Source organism: Myxine glutinosa, chromosome 1 (genome assembly GCF_964187855.1).
Source record: "Myxine glutinosa chromosome 1, kmMyxGlut1.1, whole genome shotgun sequence".
Classification (NCBI taxonomy): Eukaryota; Metazoa; Chordata; class Myxini; order Myxiniformes; family Myxinidae; genus Myxine; species Myxine glutinosa.
Window position 1 is genome coordinate 274470514 of NC_136261.1, and position 20073 is coordinate 274490586.

At 47.7% G+C, this 20073-nt stretch overlaps 1 protein-coding gene across 3 annotated transcripts in view; it reads right to left on the bottom strand.

The window, feature by feature from the left end:
- The window catches only part of LOC137437566 (homeobox protein Hox-A2), a 51841-nt gene that overhangs the window by 20595 nt on the left and 11173 nt on the right, over positions 1-20073 (bottom strand). For 2 of the 3 annotated variants that reach the window (XM_078787088.1, XM_078787084.1), the window contains exons 3-4: positions 2632-2732; positions 73-132 (exon numbers count right to left, since the gene is read on the bottom strand). The gene's annotated coding sequence lies outside the window, so the exon portion shown is untranslated. Of the gene's footprint in view, positions 1-72; positions 133-1858; positions 2104-2631; positions 2733-20073 lie in introns of all 3 variants that reach the window. The other variant, XM_068132017.2, reaches the window with a different exon arrangement.

A 20073-nucleotide genomic window follows, 5' to 3' on the forward strand; every position in this document is an offset into this window, starting at 1 on the left:
TAGGTGCAGGAGTATAATCACAGATCTTAAAAGAAGATAAGATAGATAACAGTTATAGTACACGAACCTTACCATGGGGAACGCCACCTCGTAGTGAGGACCTCAATGTGACGTTATGTTCCTTGCAGGCACCTGAAATAAAAAGTTTGACAACTTTAGGACAAGGCAATGGACACGAATGTAAAGGCAAACAAAAGAATGATATCGAGGAGAGCAGCACGTTTTATGTAGATTCCCTTTGGAAAGGCTGAGTGTGGGACGACATGCTCGTATACCCAGCGCTGCGAGCGGCCACTAATGAATTGGTAACGACTTTTTCCCGTTACACCCTGCATCTTCTGGGCTGCATCATCGTACACGATGCGTTTTCACAAGCTAGATTAGTGCCCCAATAATGGCACAACTCAAGAAGAAGCCGTTATCTTTTGAAGCCACGAAAATTCCCACGGAAGATTTATTTTCCATTTGATCCACATTTAAGATTGCACATTGAATTTGTGATCCAAGGTATATGTAGTAAGGTGCGTGTCATGATTCACTGCCATGTTGTGATAATACAGGCCTTTGGCCATGCATAGGCCTTTGACATCAATGGGCTCCGAGGTATTTGGTGACGGTTCCAAGTGGGCACTTTTACTAATATCATAACTCGGATATCGATATGTGAATCATTTTGAAACCTTTGTGTGTTTATTTCTCTGTCACTTTTCGATGCGTCTTTGGCTCTTTTTTTGGGGGATATATCTTCTCTTTCTTTCTTGTTATCTCTTCCTTAGAGCTTTTTAACTATACTTTTCCTTTTTTGGTGTGGGGGAGAGGGGTAGGGGGTTTCTTTTGTCCTTCCCTTTATAACTGTTTCAACACCAAGCATTTCTTTTTCTTTTTAACTTCTCTATTCTTTCAACCTAGCTGCATTTTCTTCTTTATTCCCGTATTTTCTGCAGCCTTCTTCTCCACATGCATATTTGGTAGATGTTCAATAGCCAACCGATAGTCGAGTAAATTATTAATCGCCCGATGCTGCTAGACTCATCAGCGGAGGTTTGTTGGAAAAGGCCCTGCGGGCCCACCATGGCCGAAAGCTTGGAGCACAACCCGCACGACCTCCGATCGCCTTCCAGAGAGCACATTTTTCGGAAACGGATGCCATTTAACATTGTCACTCTGGATGCTCGCATTAGGCTCGATGCCCTGAGCTTGCAACCCAAAATGACAATGGCAACATTGAGAGCCCATCTCAACCACTAGCGTTGGCTGCAAAACTATTTTCCACGCGCATTTTCCCTTTAAGAGAGTCGTAGACCATTTGAATCGAGCGGCTAAATAATGGTTCAATGGATGTCCTAAAGGAGGTCACATATTTATATATTGTACTCCCAAAGCTATCGTGATTCATCGGTTCACAATATGCATTTGGAATAATATAATTTTCCTCTTAATTGATTAATAATGTATTGTTTATCTTGAAAGGAATTGGGAAAACATCAATCCCCGTTGGGCGGATCTGCAATGCATATCCATAAATTTGAAAGAAACCTACCGAGTTCTTATAAAAAGTACCAACATATTTTCTATTAGATTATACCACCACGTCAGAAAAGCATAAATATATTGTGGAGTTCCTCGTATATAAAAGACTATTTGGGGCTTGGGAAGGGGCAGAAACAAACTGAAGACGGCGTCACGCGGCGCGTTAAAACTTATAGCGCTAAACTTGAACAGATCTGATGGGAAATGGTTATCGTTGAGAAATATCGCAGAGCAAATGTGACGATGCGAGGTGTCTATTGTAGGAAGCGCGTCGAGTATAGAGCTATAACTCACCGCCCTAATGAACATTCAGTGAAAACGTAAATACCTCTTTCGGACATCCATCTCGGACGGCGCGGTATACAGGGTTGCGTGAGGCGCGGCTCGCCAGTAACCGCGTCAGTTACGGTGATAAATGTGTAGAGAGTCCAAGGGAGGGATCTGAGCAACGCCTCTAGCTCCTGCGCTCTTTATATATTTTTTTATCTCCAGCACACTCCCTCGCTCGGCTGCTCGGCCAGAGCGCGTGTGGGGGTTTCATGCTCACGTGCTTCGCTCGGCAATTGGTCCGTTCTAATTCCAAATAAAAAAAAATTAAATAAAAAAAACTGCCTTTATTAACATCTCTCTTTTTTATACTCATAATATCGTCTGCATTCACCTATGCTGAAAGATGTACAGAGAACTGTGGATCATATGAATGTGTGTATGTCTATGCATGTATATTTACGTTCTTTGTAATGTGTTTTATATATATATATATATATATATATATATATATATATATATATATATATATATATATATATATTATATATATATATATATATATATAAATAACTATATAAATAAATTAATATATAATGTTATATATATATATATATATATATATATATATATATATATATATATATATATATATATATACACATCAGAGAGTGCTCTAGTACTCTATGGAGGGATGGCACGTATACATATATATATATATATATATAACCAGTCTTGGTGGCGGAATGGTTAGAGCGTCTGCTATGAGTGTGAGACGTCAATGGTTCTTATCCTCAGCCGAGTCATACAAAATACTTTTAAAATGGTACGTACTGCTTCCTTGCTTGACGTGAGGAGAGAGCATGGACAAAGAACGCTTGGAAGGCAATGGCAAACGACCCATGCTAATAAACTGCTTTGGTCGCACCAAGGCTCTGCAAAGTGTGTGGTACAATTTGGTACATCAAAATATAGAAAATACACACACACACAAACACACACAGAAACAATGAAAGGCCATTTTGCACAATATATATATTGAATATTTGCACAATTAATTTTGTGCACAATATATTACACACACACAATATATATATATTGAAGCTTTTCATGGGTCATTTCGGTGCTCCGTTTAAGAGCAGTAACTCCACCCTTCTTTCCCCTCCTCCCACTCTGTTCTCTGTTAGTGTTTGAATCTGCTAGAGAAGCTGGAAAGGAACATGATATATACGGGCTCTTGGCGTGTGTCGGGTTAGCGCCCCGCACACGCTGTGTGCGTGTATCGTATTGTGAAAGCGCTTGTCGAGTTTTGATCGCTCTCAATATTTGATGAGGGATTTAGAGCCAAGTCCGGCCAAGGGGAGCGAATTGAACGACTTTCCTCGATGGTAACACTTCGACAGAGACGAGGCAGCAACGCCAATATATAGCACCCGTTACGATAGCAACGTCGCTAAGCGCGCAAACCGTGAATTATTAACCGGGATAGAATTAGAATGAAAACCTAGTTAGGGGGCCAAGTGCTTAACGACGGGTGGCCGGCCCGTGGTCCACATTCTGAGTCCATACGATGAAGCAATGCATTCTGCCCGTGCTCTCTGAGCACGGCACCATTAATTGGCAGGGGCAGTGCTCTGGCGCTTCTTCAAATAGCCAAGAGATGTATGTGAAGATCTTTATGTCTCTCATGAGGGCAAAGCTCTTTGTGTATAAGAGGAAACCCTCGCAACACAAAGATCAGCGGGAAAAATGGCAAATACAGTGTATATACATATACATATAATGTATATGTGTGTGTATGTATATATATATATATATATATATATATATATATATATATATATATATATATATATATATGTGTGTGTGTGTGTGTGTGTGTTTACTTGATTTCATAGTCATGGCCAAAAATATCGGCACCCTTGCACTTTTTTCAAATAACTTATAATTTTCTCCAAAAATAAGTTGAAATTGACAAAAGTATTTGGTCTCCACAATTCTTTATTTCACTGTTAATATTACAGAACCTTTGTTTTTGATTCAGAACTTAATATATCCTTTTAAATCAGCATATAAAAAGAAATAGTATTGACAAAATTATTGACACCCTCGACTTAATATTTGGTAGCACAGCGTTTGGACAAAATAAATGCAGTCAAGTGACTTACTGTGCTTACTGTAACCAGTCAAGTCAAGTCAATAAATGCAGTCAAGTCAAGTGCTTACTGTAACCATGAATGAGCTTCCTAGACCTCTCTACTGGCAGTTTTGCCCACTCTTCTTGTGCAAACTGCTCTATTTCTTCCAGATTTGAAGGGTGCCTTCTCCCAACTGCTGTTTTCAGATCTCCACACAGGTCCACACAGGTCCCACAGATCTCCACACAGGATCTCCTTCGACAGAGACCCAGCTTTCTTATACTGGGTTGAACATTGTGCTACAAAATGCCTTGGTAATCTCCTGATTTCATGATGCCATGCACACATTCAAGGCACCCAGTGCCAGAGGCACCACAGCAACCTCAAAACATCACTGAACCTCCTCCATGTTTAACTGCAGGGAAGGTGTTCTTTTCTTTGAAGGCTTCATTTTGTTTTCTGTAAACATAGAGATGATGTGCTTTACCAAAAAGCTCTAAATTGGTCTCATCTGTCCACAGGAGGATTTTGGCTTGTTCAGGTGTGTTTTGGCAAAATCCAGTCGGACTTTTTTTTTATGTCCCTCTCTCAGCAGTGGGGTCCTCCTGGGTCTACTACCATAGAACACCCTTTCATTGAGTTGGCGACGGATGTTGTGAGTTGAAACTGACGTACCTTGTGTCTGAAGGTCAGCTTGAATCTGTTTGGCAGTTGATCGAGGTGCTTTCTCCACCATTCGAACAATCCTTCGCTGCCATCTTCAATCAAGTTTTATCTTGTGGCCACGTCCAGGGAGGTTGGCTACAGTGCCATGGGCCTTAAACTTCCTAACAACATTGCATACGGTGGATACAGGAACATCAAGGTCTCTGGAGATGGACTTCTAGCCTTGAGAGTGTCCATGCTTGGGTACAATCTTGTGTCTGACCTCCTCAGACAATTCTCTGGTTTTCTTTCTTTTCTCCATGCTCATTGGGGTATAGACAGTGACACAAAACATCAGAATGACTCCCTTTCTCTATTCAAACTGGTTGAATGAGTGATTTTTATATTGCAGGCACCTGCAACTCACGACAGGTGAATTCAATTCCAAAGTAAAGGAGAATCACCTGCTTGAAATGTTCAAGGATTTTTATGTTCAAGAAATGTTCAAGGATTCATGGATTCAAATGTTCAAGGAGTTCAACCATTTTAGGATTTCTTTGTGGAATAAGCTAAGATTTAGTAATTTTTTCAGGTTTTTTTGTTTTGTTCCACTGCAAACCAAGGAAATACATATGTGGAAACCAAAATATTTTTTCATTCCAACAATTTTCTGGAAGAAATGGTGCATTATTTGCAAAAAGTGCAAGGGTGCCAATATTTTTGGCCACGACTGTAGATACACATGTACATATGTGTATATATAGGCATATATATAGGCATATATATATATATATACATACATATACATACATATATATATATATATATATATATATATATATATAATCGTTAGATTAAATAAGACGCGGACGTAGCTTCAGGACGTCGATCTTTAATTGTCAACAAGCTTTCGACCAACAAAGGTCTTCTTCTGAGAAGAAGAGAGAAATCTCAGAAGAAGACCTTTGTTGGTCGAAAGCTTGTCGACAATTAAAGATCGACGTCCTGAAGCTACGTCCGCGTCTTATTTAATCTAACGATTATTTATTCAATGCAAATGAGACGCCCTGCTCGTACTGTGGAGTTTCTACTATTTCTTACAGTTATATATATATAGATAGATATATATATATATACTGTATAATATATATAAAAACCACCCTTAGAGGCCATTTTTCCCCGCAAGGCGGGGGTTGGCCTTTTTTGGGGACCGTGGTTGTTGTTGTTTTTCGGTCCCCTTTTTGAAGCAATGTTTTACGGCCGGATGCTCTTCCTGCTGCCAACCCTTTTTGTCGCCTTTTTTACGACAAACAGGGAATTACCAGTGAACTGGTACTCAATTAGCCGACCTCGGAAGGATGACAGGCTGAGTCAACCCCCCTGGCGTTAATTCAGCGATTGACCGGGATTCGAACCCAGGATCCTAGGATCCTAAGCCGGCACCCTAGCCGCTAGCCCAACACCAGGGCTAGCCCAACACCAATATATATTGAAGAAAAAAAAAAAACACCTTTAGAGGCCATTTTTCCCCTGCAAGCAGGGGTTGGCCTTTTTCGGGGACCGTGGTTGTTGTTGTTTTTCGGTCCCCTTTTTGAAGCAATGTTTTACGGCTGGATGCCCTTCCTGCCGCCAACCCTGTTTGTCGCCTTTTACGACAAGCAGGGAATTACCAGTGAACTGGTACTCAATTAGCCGACCTCGGAAGGATGACAAGCTGAGTCAACCCCCCTGGCGTTAATTCAGCGATCGACCGGGATTCAAACCCAGGATCCTAGGATCCTAAGCTGGCACCCTAGCCGCTAGCCCAACACCAGGGCTCTATATACCAACCAATATACCTATACCTATATACCAACAACCAATATATATACAAGCATGAATCAGTTTACTGCACTCCCCTCACCACACATCGCTAAAGAGGCACAGACTTGTTTTAACTGAGGATCATGACTGCCGTGAGTTGCTGTGTTGTCATGATTTAAACCAATTATGATACAAACACTTATTTTGCACACATGTATTTGTAATTGAAGTTGAAGGTTTAAGTTGAATTTTTTTTCAATTAAAAAAAAAAAACACCCTTCGGACAAATACATGGGAGAGGTAGGTGCATACTGGATGGTTTGGCATGATTTCACTATGCCAAACATCTACGCCAAACCAACACATCTGCCAAACCAATACATCTGCCAATACATCTGGCTGAAGGAGTAGTTCAGCAACAAGACAACACAGATAAATGCACAGTTATTTATATATATATAAATACATATATGTTGAAAATGTACAAATGAGAAACTCACTGTAGTCCAAGAGATGTCAAGGTTATATATACAGTCACGTGAAAAAGTAAGTACACCCCATGTAAAGTTTTAACTTTTTCAACATATTTCAACATAGAGCTATTTGATCTTCATTTCAACAATATTGATAGATAAAGGTGATATAATATAACAAATATCATGAAACATTTACATTTTGTTGTCCATTGTATAATTTAAATAAACATAAATGCAAATTTTGCATGTGGAAAAAGTAAGCACACCTTTGGCTCTAATAGGTGGTATTGCCCCCTTTGGCAGAAACAACCTCAAGTAGGCGTTTCTAATAACTGTCTACCAGTCTCTGACATCGACTGGGAGAAATTTTTGCCCACTCCTCCATGCAGAATTCTTTCAGCTGTGCGATGTTTGAGGGGTTTCTTGCATGCACAGCTCGTTTCAAATCCCCCCACAACATCTCGATGGGATTTAGATCCGGGCTTTGACTTGGCCATTCCGGAACCCTCCATTTCTTTCTTTTCAGCCATTCCTTGGTGGATTTACTGGTATGTTGAGGGTCATTGTCATGTTGCAAGGTCCACCTTTGGTTGAGCTTCAACTTTCTGACAGATAGCCTCACATTATCCTCAAGCACCCTCTGGTACAATGAAGAATTCGTAGTGGATTATATGATGGTGAGCTGCCCAGGCCCTGATGCAGCAAAGCTGCCCCAAACCATAATATTTCCACCACCATGCTTTACATTTGGTATCAGGTTCTTGTGGTCAAATGCTGTCTTTGGTTTTTGCCAAACATGTCTTCTGGTACTGTGGCCAAATAGCTCTACCTTTGACTCATCTGTCCAGAGCACATTGTTCCAGAAGTGCTGGTCTTTGCCTTGGTGTTCATTGGCAAACTTTAGTCTTGCCCTGATGTTCTTTCTGGACAGCAAAGGTTTCCTCCTGGCACACCTCCCATGTAGATCAAATTTGCGCAGCCTCTTTCTAATGGTAGACTCGTGCACTTTGACATCAACAGTGGCAAGAGCTACCTGTAGGTCCCGTGATGACATTCTGCGGTTCATAGAGACTTCTTTCAGCATCTTGCGTACTGCTCTCGGGCTGAATTTGCTGGGGCGGCCTGGCCTGAACAAGTTGGCAGTTGTTTGGAATCTTCTCCACTTGTAGATGATCTTCTGGACAGTCGAATGATTGATTTCAAATTGTTTGGAGATCTTTTTAAATCCCTTCCCAGACTCGTAGGCATCAATAACCTTCTTTCTGAAGGCCTCAGAGAGCTCTTTTGATCTAGGCATGGTGATGCCGCACACTTCAACAACAAAGAGCAAACCAAACTAAATGTCTGAGGTTTAACTAAGACAGGTTCCTCCAAGATCCTCTCTAACGATGTTCTAATCATTTGCACCTGAGCTGGTGCACCTGATTCTAATTTTAGGTATTTGAAGTAGTGATAAATGTCGGGGTGTACTTACTTTTTCCACATGCGAAATTTACATTTATATTTATTTAAATTATACAATGGACTACAAAATGTAAATGTTTCATGATATTTGTTACATTATATCACCTTTATCTATCAATATTGTTCAAATGAAGATCAAATAGCTGTATGTTGAAATATGTTGAAAAAGTCAAAACTTAAATGGGGTGTACTTACTTTTTCACGTGACTGTATATATATATATATATATATATATATATATATATATATATATATATATATATATATATATATATATATATATATATATATATATATATATACACAGTGTGTATATATATATATATATATATATATATATATATATATATATATATATATATATATATATATATATATATATATATATATATATATAAATTATATATATGTATATATACACAGGGTGCCTCAGAATTATGTCACCCCATTTTGCTAACTATAAATTGGCGAAAAATGATTCAAGACAGGAAGTTATTTGCATGCAGGGCAAGCAGAATAACAAATGTATTCGGACAGATGCTCAAAATGACCACCAGCAACGTCTAGGCATTTCTAGCAGCGATGAGAAATGGAAGGATAGACATCTACGAAAGCTTTTGGGTTACATAATTCTGAGATACGCTGTATATATCGCTGGCGTTACATTTGTAAGTTTGTGGTATAAGGGTGAGAGGCAAACAAGTAAAACACAGTTGGCTGATTTTTGCATTAAAAAAGTTGAAAATGTCGTTAACAGATTCAACGTATATCTGTACCTGAAACACCCATGTTTTCATCCCTGCATGTGCACACCTTTGCACTCATTTAGACATTTGCCTTTAATCCTATCTGGATAATACATATTATACTGTATTTTACATCTTTGTTAATTATCATAGAATGAGAGTATAATATCGAGCTTCTCCACCTTTACATGTACACCTTTGGAGATAATGTGTCATTCCACCAGGATCCCACCACAGAAGGTTGAACAGACCCATCCAGAAGGGTGCTAAAATAAACCTTAAATAAAAAATAATTATTTTCCTCTTCTTCTTCTTCTTCTTCAACGGATGGCCACAACTAGTCCGATGTCGTTGTGGGTTTTACCAGGGGAATCTTGGCCCGAGTCTTTCACGAACCGGCTGGCCAAGACTGACGTTCGACAAAGTAGTTTCGCAGGAATTTGTAAATTTGGCCGTGGTGCTGGAGATAGCTCGCCGACTCTTTGCGAAGGACACCATGGGATCTTTAACGTCCACCGACTAATGCCGGAGACGGTACGCCCAATTAAACGTCCATCCGAGAGACGGCGCACACATATTGATGAATCACCCTGCTACGTCATCCCATATGGTTGTGAAACACCATATGGGATGACCCTTTGTAACTGGGTCGGGATTCCAAATTGGGCAAGCCAGTTTAGAGGCGATTGTGAAATAATAATATTACCTAAAACAACTTCAATGTATATATGACCCTCGCAGATGCCACGGAATAATGATGTGCATAAACCTGTGCATATAATTTACATATTTTATGGTATGAAGAGGGATTATACGTAGCTCTTATATACCTGCTTCGGATGGGTCAAAAACAATAGATAGATCACAGGTATTTCCAAGTTGGTTTTGATTTGGATGAGGAGTGAAAGTTGCTTTGTACATGTGGGTGGGACATGTAGACAGCCCTTCGTACTTGTAATGTCGTTGATGTGTGAGAGCCTCAACGTGGACGGTGTGCTGTCCATATATATATATATGACTGCCCATGTGCAGGACTCTTGTCCAAAGACGTGTGGGAGGCCATATGGCCTCACTATATATGTCACGTAACACGCACTAACAGTCCAGGCAGCGAAAGCGCCAACATGTGAGCAGCATGTCGAAGATAAATTCACCTCTTTTGTTCACACGAGGTTATTAATTAACTATCCACGGCGAGAAATGCAAACACAAGCCTTTTGGTGTTTCCTCCTCGTGCCTTTCCATATCCCAGGAGGAAATTTGCTCACATTGTTATTCGCAGCTGAATTTCCATCGCACACCCAGCGGAATGCATATACAATTGTACATACACTCCTCAAAGCATTTGTTTCTTCCATCCGTGGGTTAATTGTTTCAGACTGGACATACCGGCCTCGACACTGTCCCATACAGCTTCCGGCATAGATATAACGAAGCTTGGATCATCAGGAAAACAGCACAGATTTCTCCGTAGAAATGCAATTTTCCAACGACCTTCTCTTCTTCCCCACCCCACTCCTCTGAAATCCCCATTCTCTCACCCATCCCACTGCTCTGAAATCCCCATCCTCTCACCCATCCCACTCCTCTGAAATCCCCATTCTCTCACCCATCCCACTCCTCTGAAATCCCCATCCTCTCACCCATCCTACTCCTCTGAAATCCCCATTCTCTCACCCATCCCACTCCTCTGAAATCCCCATTCTCTCACCCATCCCACTCCTCTGAAATCCCCATTCTCTCACCCATCCCACTCCTCTGAAATCCCCATCCTCTAACCCATCCCACTCCTCTGAAATCCCCATTCTCTCACCCATCCCACTCCTCTGAAATCCCCATCCTCTCACCCATCCCACTCCTCTGAAATCCCCATCCTCTCACCCATCCCACTCCTCTGAAATCCCCATCCTCTCACCCATCCCACCCCTCCAAAATCACCATCCTCTCACCCATCCCACACCTCTGAAATCCCCATTCTCTCACCCATCCCACTCCTCTGAAATCCCCATCCTCTCACCCATCCCACTCCTCTGAAATCCCCATTCTCTCACCCATCCCACTCCTCTGAAATCCCCATCCTCTCACCCATCCCACTCCTCTGAAATCCCCATTCTCTCACCCATCCCACTCCTCTGAAATCCCCATTCTCTCACCCATCCCATTCCTCTGAAATCCCCATCCTCTCACCCATCCCACTCCTCTGAAATCCCCATTCTCTCACCCATCCCACTCCTCTGAAATCCCCATCCTCTCACCCATCCCACTCCTCTGAAATCCCCATTCTCTCACCCATCCCACTCCTCTGAAATCCCCATCCTCTCACCCATCCCACTCCTCTGAAATCCCCATTCTCTCACCCATCCCACTCCTCTGAAATCCCCATTCTCTCACCCATCCCACTCCTCTGAAATCCCCATTCTCTCACCCATCCCACTCCTCTGAAATCCCCATCCTCTAACCCATCCCACTCCTCTGAAATCCCCATTCTCTCACCCATCCCACTCCTCTGAAATCCCCATCCTCTCACCCATCCCACTCCTCTGAAATCCCCATCCTCTCACCCATCCCACTCCTCTGAAATCCCCATTCTCTCACCCATCCCACTCCTCTGAAATCCCCATCCTCTCACCCATCCCACTCCTCTGAAATCCCCATCCTCTCACCCATCCCACTCCTCTGAAATCCCCATCCTCTCACCCATCCCACTCCTCTGAAATCCCCATCCTCTCACCCATCCCACTCCTCTGAAATCCCCATCCTCTCACCCATCCCACTCCTCTGAAATCCCCATTCTCTCACCCATCCCACTCCTCTGAAATCCCCATTCTCTCACCCATCCCACTCCTCTGAAATCCCCATTCTCTCACCCATCCCACTCCTCTGAAATCCCCATTCTCTCACCCATCCCACTCCTCTGAAATCCCCATCCTCTAACCCATCCCACTCCTCTGAAATCCCCATCCTCTCACCCATCCCACTCCTCTGAAATCCCCATCCTCTCAGCCATCCCACCCCTCCAAAATCACCATCCTCTCAGCCATCCCGCCCATCCAAAATCCCCATCCTCTCAGCCATCCCACCCCTCCAAAATCACCATCCTCTCACCCATCCCACCCCTCCAAAGTCCCCATCCTCTCAGCCATCCCACCCCTCCAAAATCACCATCCTCTCAGCCATCCCGCCCATCCAAAATCCCCATCCTCTCAGCCATCCCACCCCTCCAAAATCCCCATCCTCTCAGCCATCCCGCCCATCCAAAATCCCCATCCTCTCACCCATCCCACCCCTCCAAAATCCTCATACTCTCACCCATCCCGCCCATCCAAAATCACCATCCTCTCACCCATCCCACCCCTCCAAAATCACCATCCTCTCACCCATCCCACCCCTCCAAATCCTCATCCTCACCCATCCCGCCCATCCAAAATCACCATCCTCTCACCCATCCCACCCATCCAAAATCACAACCCTCTCACCCATCCCACCCCTCCAAATCCTCATCCTCACCCATCCCGCCCATCCAAAATCACCATCCTCTCACCCATCCCACCCATCCAAAATCACCATCCTCTCACCCATCCCACCCCTCCAAAATCACCATCCTCTCACCCATCCCACCCCTCCAAAATCACCACCCTCTCACCCATCCCACCCCTCCAAAATCACCATCCTCTCACCCATCCCACCCATCCAAAATCACAATCCTCTCACCCATCCCACCCATCCAAAATCACCACCCTCTCACCCATCCCACCCATCCAAAATCACCATCCTCTCACCCATCCCGCCCATCCAAAATCACCATCCTCTCACCCATCCCGCCCATCCAAAATCACCATCCTCTCACCCATCCCACCCATCCAAAATCACCATCCTCTCACCCATCCCGCCCATCCAAAATCCCCATCCTCTCACCCATCCCGCCCATCCAAAATCCCCATCCTCTCACCCATCCCGCCCATCCAAAATCACCATCCTCTCACCCATCCCGCCCATCCAAAATCCCCATCCTCTCACCCATCCCGCCCATCCAAAATCACCATCCTCTCACCCATCCCACCCATCCAAAATCACCATCCTCTCACCCATCCCACCCCTCCAAAATCACCATCCTCTCACCCATCCCACCCCTCCAAAATCACCACCCTCTCACCCATCCCACCCCTCCAAAATCACCATCCTCTCACCCATCCCACCCATCCAAAATCACAATCCTCTCACCCATCCCACCCATCCAAAATCACCACCCTCTCACCCATCCCACCCATCCAAAATCACCATCCTCTCACCCATCCCACCCCTCCAAAATCACCATCCTCTCACCCATCCCACCCCTCCAAATCCTCATCCTCACCCATCCCGACCATCCAAAATCACCATCCTCTCACCCATCCCACCCCTCCAAAATCACCATCCTCTCACCCATCCCACCCCTCCAAATCCTCATCCTCACCCATCCCGCCCATCCAAAATCACCATCCTCTCACCCATCCCACCCCTCCAAATCCTCATCCTCACCCATCCCGCCCCTCCAAAATCACCATCCTCTCACCCATCCCACCCCTCCAAATCCTCATCCTCACCCATCCCGCCCATCCAAAATCACCATCCTCTCACCCATCCCACCCATCCAAAATCACAATCCTCTCACCCATCCCACCCCTCCAAAATCACCATCCTCTCACCCATCCCACCCCTCCAAAATCACCACCCTCTCACCCATCCCACCCCTCCAAAATCACCATCCTCTCACCCATCCCACCCATCCAAAATCACCACCCTCTCACCCATCCCACCCCTCCAAAATCACCATCCTCTCACCCGTCCCACCCATCCAAAATCACCATCCTCTCACCCATCCCACCCATCCAAAATCACCATCCTCTCACCCATCCCACCCATCCAAAATCATCATCCTCTCACCCATCCCACCCATCCAAAATCACCATCGTCTCACCCATCCCACCCCTCCAAAATCACCATCCTCTCACCCATCCCACCCCTCCAAAATCCCCATCCTCTCACCCATCCCGCCCATCCAAAATCACCATCCTCTCAACCATCCCGCCCATCCAAAATCCCCATCCTCTCACCCATCCCACCCCTCCAAAATCCTCATCCTCTCACCAATCCCACCACTCCAAAATCCTCATACTCTCACCCATCCCGCCCATCCAAAATCCCCATCCTCTCACCCATCCCACCCCTCCAAATTCCTCATCCTCTCACCCATCCCGCCCATCCAAAATCCCCATCCTCTCACCCATCCCGCCCATCCAAAATCCCCATCCTCTCACCCATCCCACCCCTCCAAAATCCTCATCCTCTCACCCATCCCGCCCATCCAAAATCCTCATACTCTCACCCATCCCGCCCATCCAAAATCCTCATCCTCTCACCCATCCCACCCCTCCAAAATCCTCATCCTCTCACCCATCCCACCCCTCCAAAATCCTCATACTCTCACCCATCCCGCCCATCCAAAATCCCCATCCTCTCAGCCATCCCGCCCATCCAAAATCACCATCCTCTCACCCATCCCACCCATCCAAAATCAACATCGTCTCACCCATCCCACCCCTCCAAATCCTCATCCTCACCCATCCCGCCCATCCAAAATCACCATCCTCTCACCCATCCCACCCATCCAAAATCACCATCCTCTCACCCATCCCACCCCTCCAAAATCACCATCCTCTCACCCATCCCACCCCTCCAAAATCACCATCCTCTCACCCATCCCACCCATCCAAAATCACCATCCTCTCACCCATCCCACCCATCCAAAATCACCATCCTCTCACCCATCCCACCCATCCAAAATCACCATCGTCTCACCCATCCCACCCCTCCAAAATCACCATCCTCTCACCCATCCCACCCCTCCAAAATCCCCATCCTCTCACCCATCCCGCCCATCCAAAATCACCATCCTCTCAACCATCCCGCCCATCCAAAATCCCCATCCTCTCACCCATCCCGCCCATCCAAAATCCCCATCCTCTCACCCATCCCACCCATCCAAATTCCTCATCCTCTCACCCATCCCGCCCATCCAAAATCCCCATCCTCTCACCCATCCCGCCCATCCAAAATCCTCATACTCTCACCCATCCCGCCCATCCAAAATCCCCATCCTCTCACCCATCCCACCCCTCCAAATTCCTCATCCTCTCACCCATCCCGCCCATACAAAATCCCCATCCTCTCACCCATCCCGCCCATCCAAAATCCCCATCCTCTCACCCATCCCACCCCTCCAAAATCCTCATCCTCTCACCCATCCCACCCCTCCAAAATCCTCATACTCTCACCCATCCCGCCCATCCAAAATCCCCATCCTCTCAGCCATCCCGCCCATCCAAAATCACCATCCTCTCACCCATCCCACCCCTCCAAAATCACCATCCTCTCACCCATCCCACCCCTCCAAATCCTCATCCTCACCCATCCCGCCCATCCAAAATCACCATCCTCTCACCCATCCCACCCATCCAAAATCACCATCCTCTCACCCATCCCACCCCTCCAAAATCACCATCCTCTCACCCATCCCACCCATCCAAAATCACCATCCTCTCACCCATCCCACCCATCCAAAATCACCATCCTCTCACCCATCCCACCCCTCCAAAATCACCATCCTCTCACCCATCCCACCCCTCCAAAATCCCTATCCTCTCACCCATCCCGCCCATCCAAAATCACCATCCTCTCAACCATCCCGCCCATCCAAAATCCCCATCCTCTCACCCATCCCGCCCATCCAAAATCCCCATCCTCTCACCCATCCCACCCCTCCAAACTCCTCATCCTCTCACCAATCCCACCCCTCCAAAGTCCCCATCCTCTCACCCATCCCACCCCTCCAAAGTCCCCATCCTCTCACCCATCCCACCCCTCCAAAATCACCATCCTCTCACCCATCCCACCCCTCCAAAATCACCATCCTCTCACCAATGCCACCCCTCCAAAGTCCCCATCCTCTCACCCTTCCCACCCCTCCAAAATCACCATCCTCTCACCCTTCCCACCCCTCCAAAATCACCATCCTCTCACCAATCCCACCCCTCCAAAGTCCCCATCCTCTCACCCATCCCACTCCTCCAAAATCACCATCCTCTCACCCATCCCACCCCTCCAAAATCACCACCCTCTCACCCATCCCACCCCTCCAAAATCACCATCCTCTCACCCATCCCACCCCTCCAAAATCACCACCCTCTCACCCATCCCACCCCTCCAAAATCACCATCGTCTCACCCATCCCACCCCTCCAAAATCACCATCCTCTCACCCATCCCACCCCTCCAAAATCACCATCCTCTCACCCATCCCACCCCTCCAAAATCACCACCCTCTCACCCATCCCACCCCTCCAAAATCACCATCCTCTCACCCATCCCACCCCTCCAAAATCACCACCCTCTCACCCGTCCCACCCCTCCAAAATCCTCATCCTCTCACCCATCCCGCCCATCAAAAATCACCATCCTCTCACCCATCCCACCCCTCCAAAATCCTCATCCTCTCACCCATCCCGCCCATCCAAAATCACCATCCTCTCACCCATCCCACCCCTCCAAAATCCCCATCCTCTCACCCATCCCACCCCTCCAAAATCACCATCCTCTCACCCATCCCACCCCTCCAAAATCCCCATCCTCTCACCCATCCCACCCCTCCAAAATCCCCATCCTCTCAGCCATCCCGCCCATCCAAAATCCCCATCCTCTCAGCCATCCCGCCCATCGAAAATCCCCATCCTCTCAGCCATCCCGCCCATCCAAAATCCCCATCCGCTCACCCATCCCGCCCATTCAAAATCCCCATCCTCTCACCTATCCCGCCCATCCAAAATCCCCATCCTCTCAGCCATCATCCCGCCCCTCCAAAATCCCCATCCTCTCAGCCATCCCGCCCATCCAAAATCCCCATCCTCTCAGCCATCCCGCCCATCCAAAATCCCCATCCTCTCAGCCATCCCGCCCATCCAAAATCACCATCCTCTCACCCATCCCGCCCATCCAAAATTACCATCCTCTCAGCCATCCCGCCCATCCAAATCCCCATCCTCTCAGCCATCCCGCCCATCCAAAATCCCCATCCTCTCAGCCATCCCACCCCTCCAAAATCCCCATCCTCTCAGCCATCCCGCCCATCCAAAATCCCCATCCTCTCAGCCATCCCGCCCATCCAAAATCCCCATCCTCTCAGCCATCCCGCCCATCCAAAATCCCCATCCTCTCAGCCATCCCGCCCATCCAAAATCCCCATCCTCTCAGCCATCCCGCCCATCCAAAATCCCCATCCTCTCACCCATCCCGCCCATCCAAAATTACCATCCTCTTAGCCATCCCGCCCATCCAAAATCCCCATCCTCTCAGCCATCCCACCCCTCCAAAATCCCCATCCTCTCAGCCATCCCGCCCATCCAAAATCCCCATCCTCTCACCCATCCCGCCCATCCAAAATTACCATCCTCTCAGCCATCCCGCCCATCTAAAATCCCCATCCTCTCAGCCATCCCGCCCAGCCAAAATCCCCATCCTCTCACCCATCCCACCCCTCCAAAATCACCATCCTCTCAGCCATCCCGCCCATCCAAAATTACCATCCTCTCAGCCATCCCGCCCATCCAAAATCCCCATCCTCTCACCCATCCCGCCCATCCAAAATCCCCATCCTCTCACCCATCCCACCCCTCCAAAATCACCATCCTCTCAGCCATCCCGCCCATCCAAAATCCCCATCCTCTCAGCCATCCCGCCCATCCAAAATCCCCATGCTCTTAGCCATCCCGCCCATCCAAAATCCCCATCCTCTCACCCATCCCGCCCATCCAAAATTATCATCCTCTCAGCCATCCCGCCCATCCAAAATCCCCATCCTCTCAGCCATCCCACCCCTCCAAAATCCCCATCCTCTCAGCCATCCCGCCCATCCAAAATCCCCATCTTCTCACCCATCCCGTCCATCCAAAATTGCCATCCTCTCAGCCATCCCGCCCATCCAAAATCCCCATCCTCTCAGCCATCCCGCCCAGCAAAAATCCCCATCCTCTCAGCCATCCCGCCCATCCAAAATCCCCATCCTCTCAGCCATCCCGCCCAGCCAAAATCCCCATCCTCTCAGCCATCCCACCCATCCAAAATCCCCATCCTCTCACCCATCCCGCCCATCCAAAATCCCCATCCTCTCAGCCATCCCGCCCAGCCAAAATCCCCATACTCTCACCCATCACACTACTCCAAAATCCCCATCCTCTCAGCCATCCCACCCCTCCAAAATCACCATCCTCTCAGCCATCCCGCCCATCCAAAATCCCCATCCTCTCAGCCATCCCGCCCATCCAAAATCCCCATCCTCTCAGCCATCCCGCCCAGCCAAAATCCCCATCCTCTCAGCCATCCCACCCCTCCAAAATCACCATCCTCTCAGCCATTCCGCCCATCCAAAATCCCCATCCTCTCAGCCATCCCGCCCAGCCAAAATCCCCATCCTCTCAGCCATCCCGCCCATCCAAAATTGCCATCCTCTCAGCCATCCCACCCATCCAAAATCCCCATCCTCTCACCCATCCCGCCCATCCAAAATCCCCATCCTCTCAGCCATCCCGCCCAGACAAAATCCCCATCCTCTCACCCATCACACTACTCCAAAATCCCCATCCTCTCAGCCATCCCGCCCAGCCAAAATCCCCATCCTCTCAGCCATCCCACCCAGCCAAAATCCCCATCCTCTCAGCCATCCCACCCCTCCAAAATCACCATCCTCTCAGCCATCCCGCCCATCCAAAATCCCCATCCTCTCAGCCATCCCGCCCATCCAAAATCCCCATCCTCTCAGCCATCCCGCCCAGCCAAAATCCCCATCCTATCAGCCATCCCGCCCATCCAAAATCCCCATCCTCTCACCCATTACACCACTCCAAAATCCTCATCCTCTCGCCCATCTCACCACTCCAAAATCCCCATCCTCTCAGCCATCCCGCCCAGCCAAAATCCCCATCCTCTCAGCCATCCCGCCCAGCCAAAATCCCCATCCTCTCAGCCATCGACCCCTCCAAAATCACCATCCTCTCAGCCATCCCGCCCATCCAAAATCCCCATCCTCTCAGCCATCCCGCCCATCCAAAATCCCCATCCTCTCAGCCATCCCGCCCATCCAAAATCCCCATCCTCTCACCCATCACACCACTCCAAAATCCCCATCCTCTCGCCCATCTCACCACTCCAAAATCCCCATCCTCTCAGCCATCCCGCCCATCCAAAATCCCCATCCTCTCACCCATCACACCACTCCAAAATCCCCATCCTCTCGCCCATCTCACCACTCCAAAATCCCCATCCTCTCAGCCATCCCGCCCAGCCAAAATCCCCATCCTCTCAGCCATCCCGCCCAGCCAAAATCCCCATCCTCTCAGCCATCCCACCCCTCCAAAATCCCCATCCTCTCAGCCATCCCGCCCATCCAAAATCCCCATACTCTCAGCCATCCCGCCAAGCCAAAATCCCCATCCTCTCAGCCATCCCGCCCATCCAAAATCCCCATCCTCTCAGCCATCCCGCCCATCCAAAATCCCCATCCTCTCAGCCATCCCACCCCTCCAAAATCCCCATCCTCTCAGCCATCCCACCCCTCCAAAATCCCCATCCTCTCAGCCATCCCACCCCTCCAAAATCCCCATCCTCTCAGCCATCCCGCCCATCCAAAATCCCCATCCTCTCACCCATCACACCACTCCAAAATCCCCATCCTCTCGCCCATCTCACCACTCCAAAATCACCATCCTCTCGCCCATCCCACCACTCCAAAATCCCCATCCTCTCAGCCATCCCACCCCTCCAAAATCCCCATCCTCTCAGCCATCCCGCCCATCCAAAATCCCCATCCTCTCAGCCATCCCGCCCATCCAAAATCTCCATGCTCTCAGCCATCCCGCCCATCCAAAATCCCCATCCTCTCACCCATCCCGCCCATCCAAAATTACCATCCTCTCAG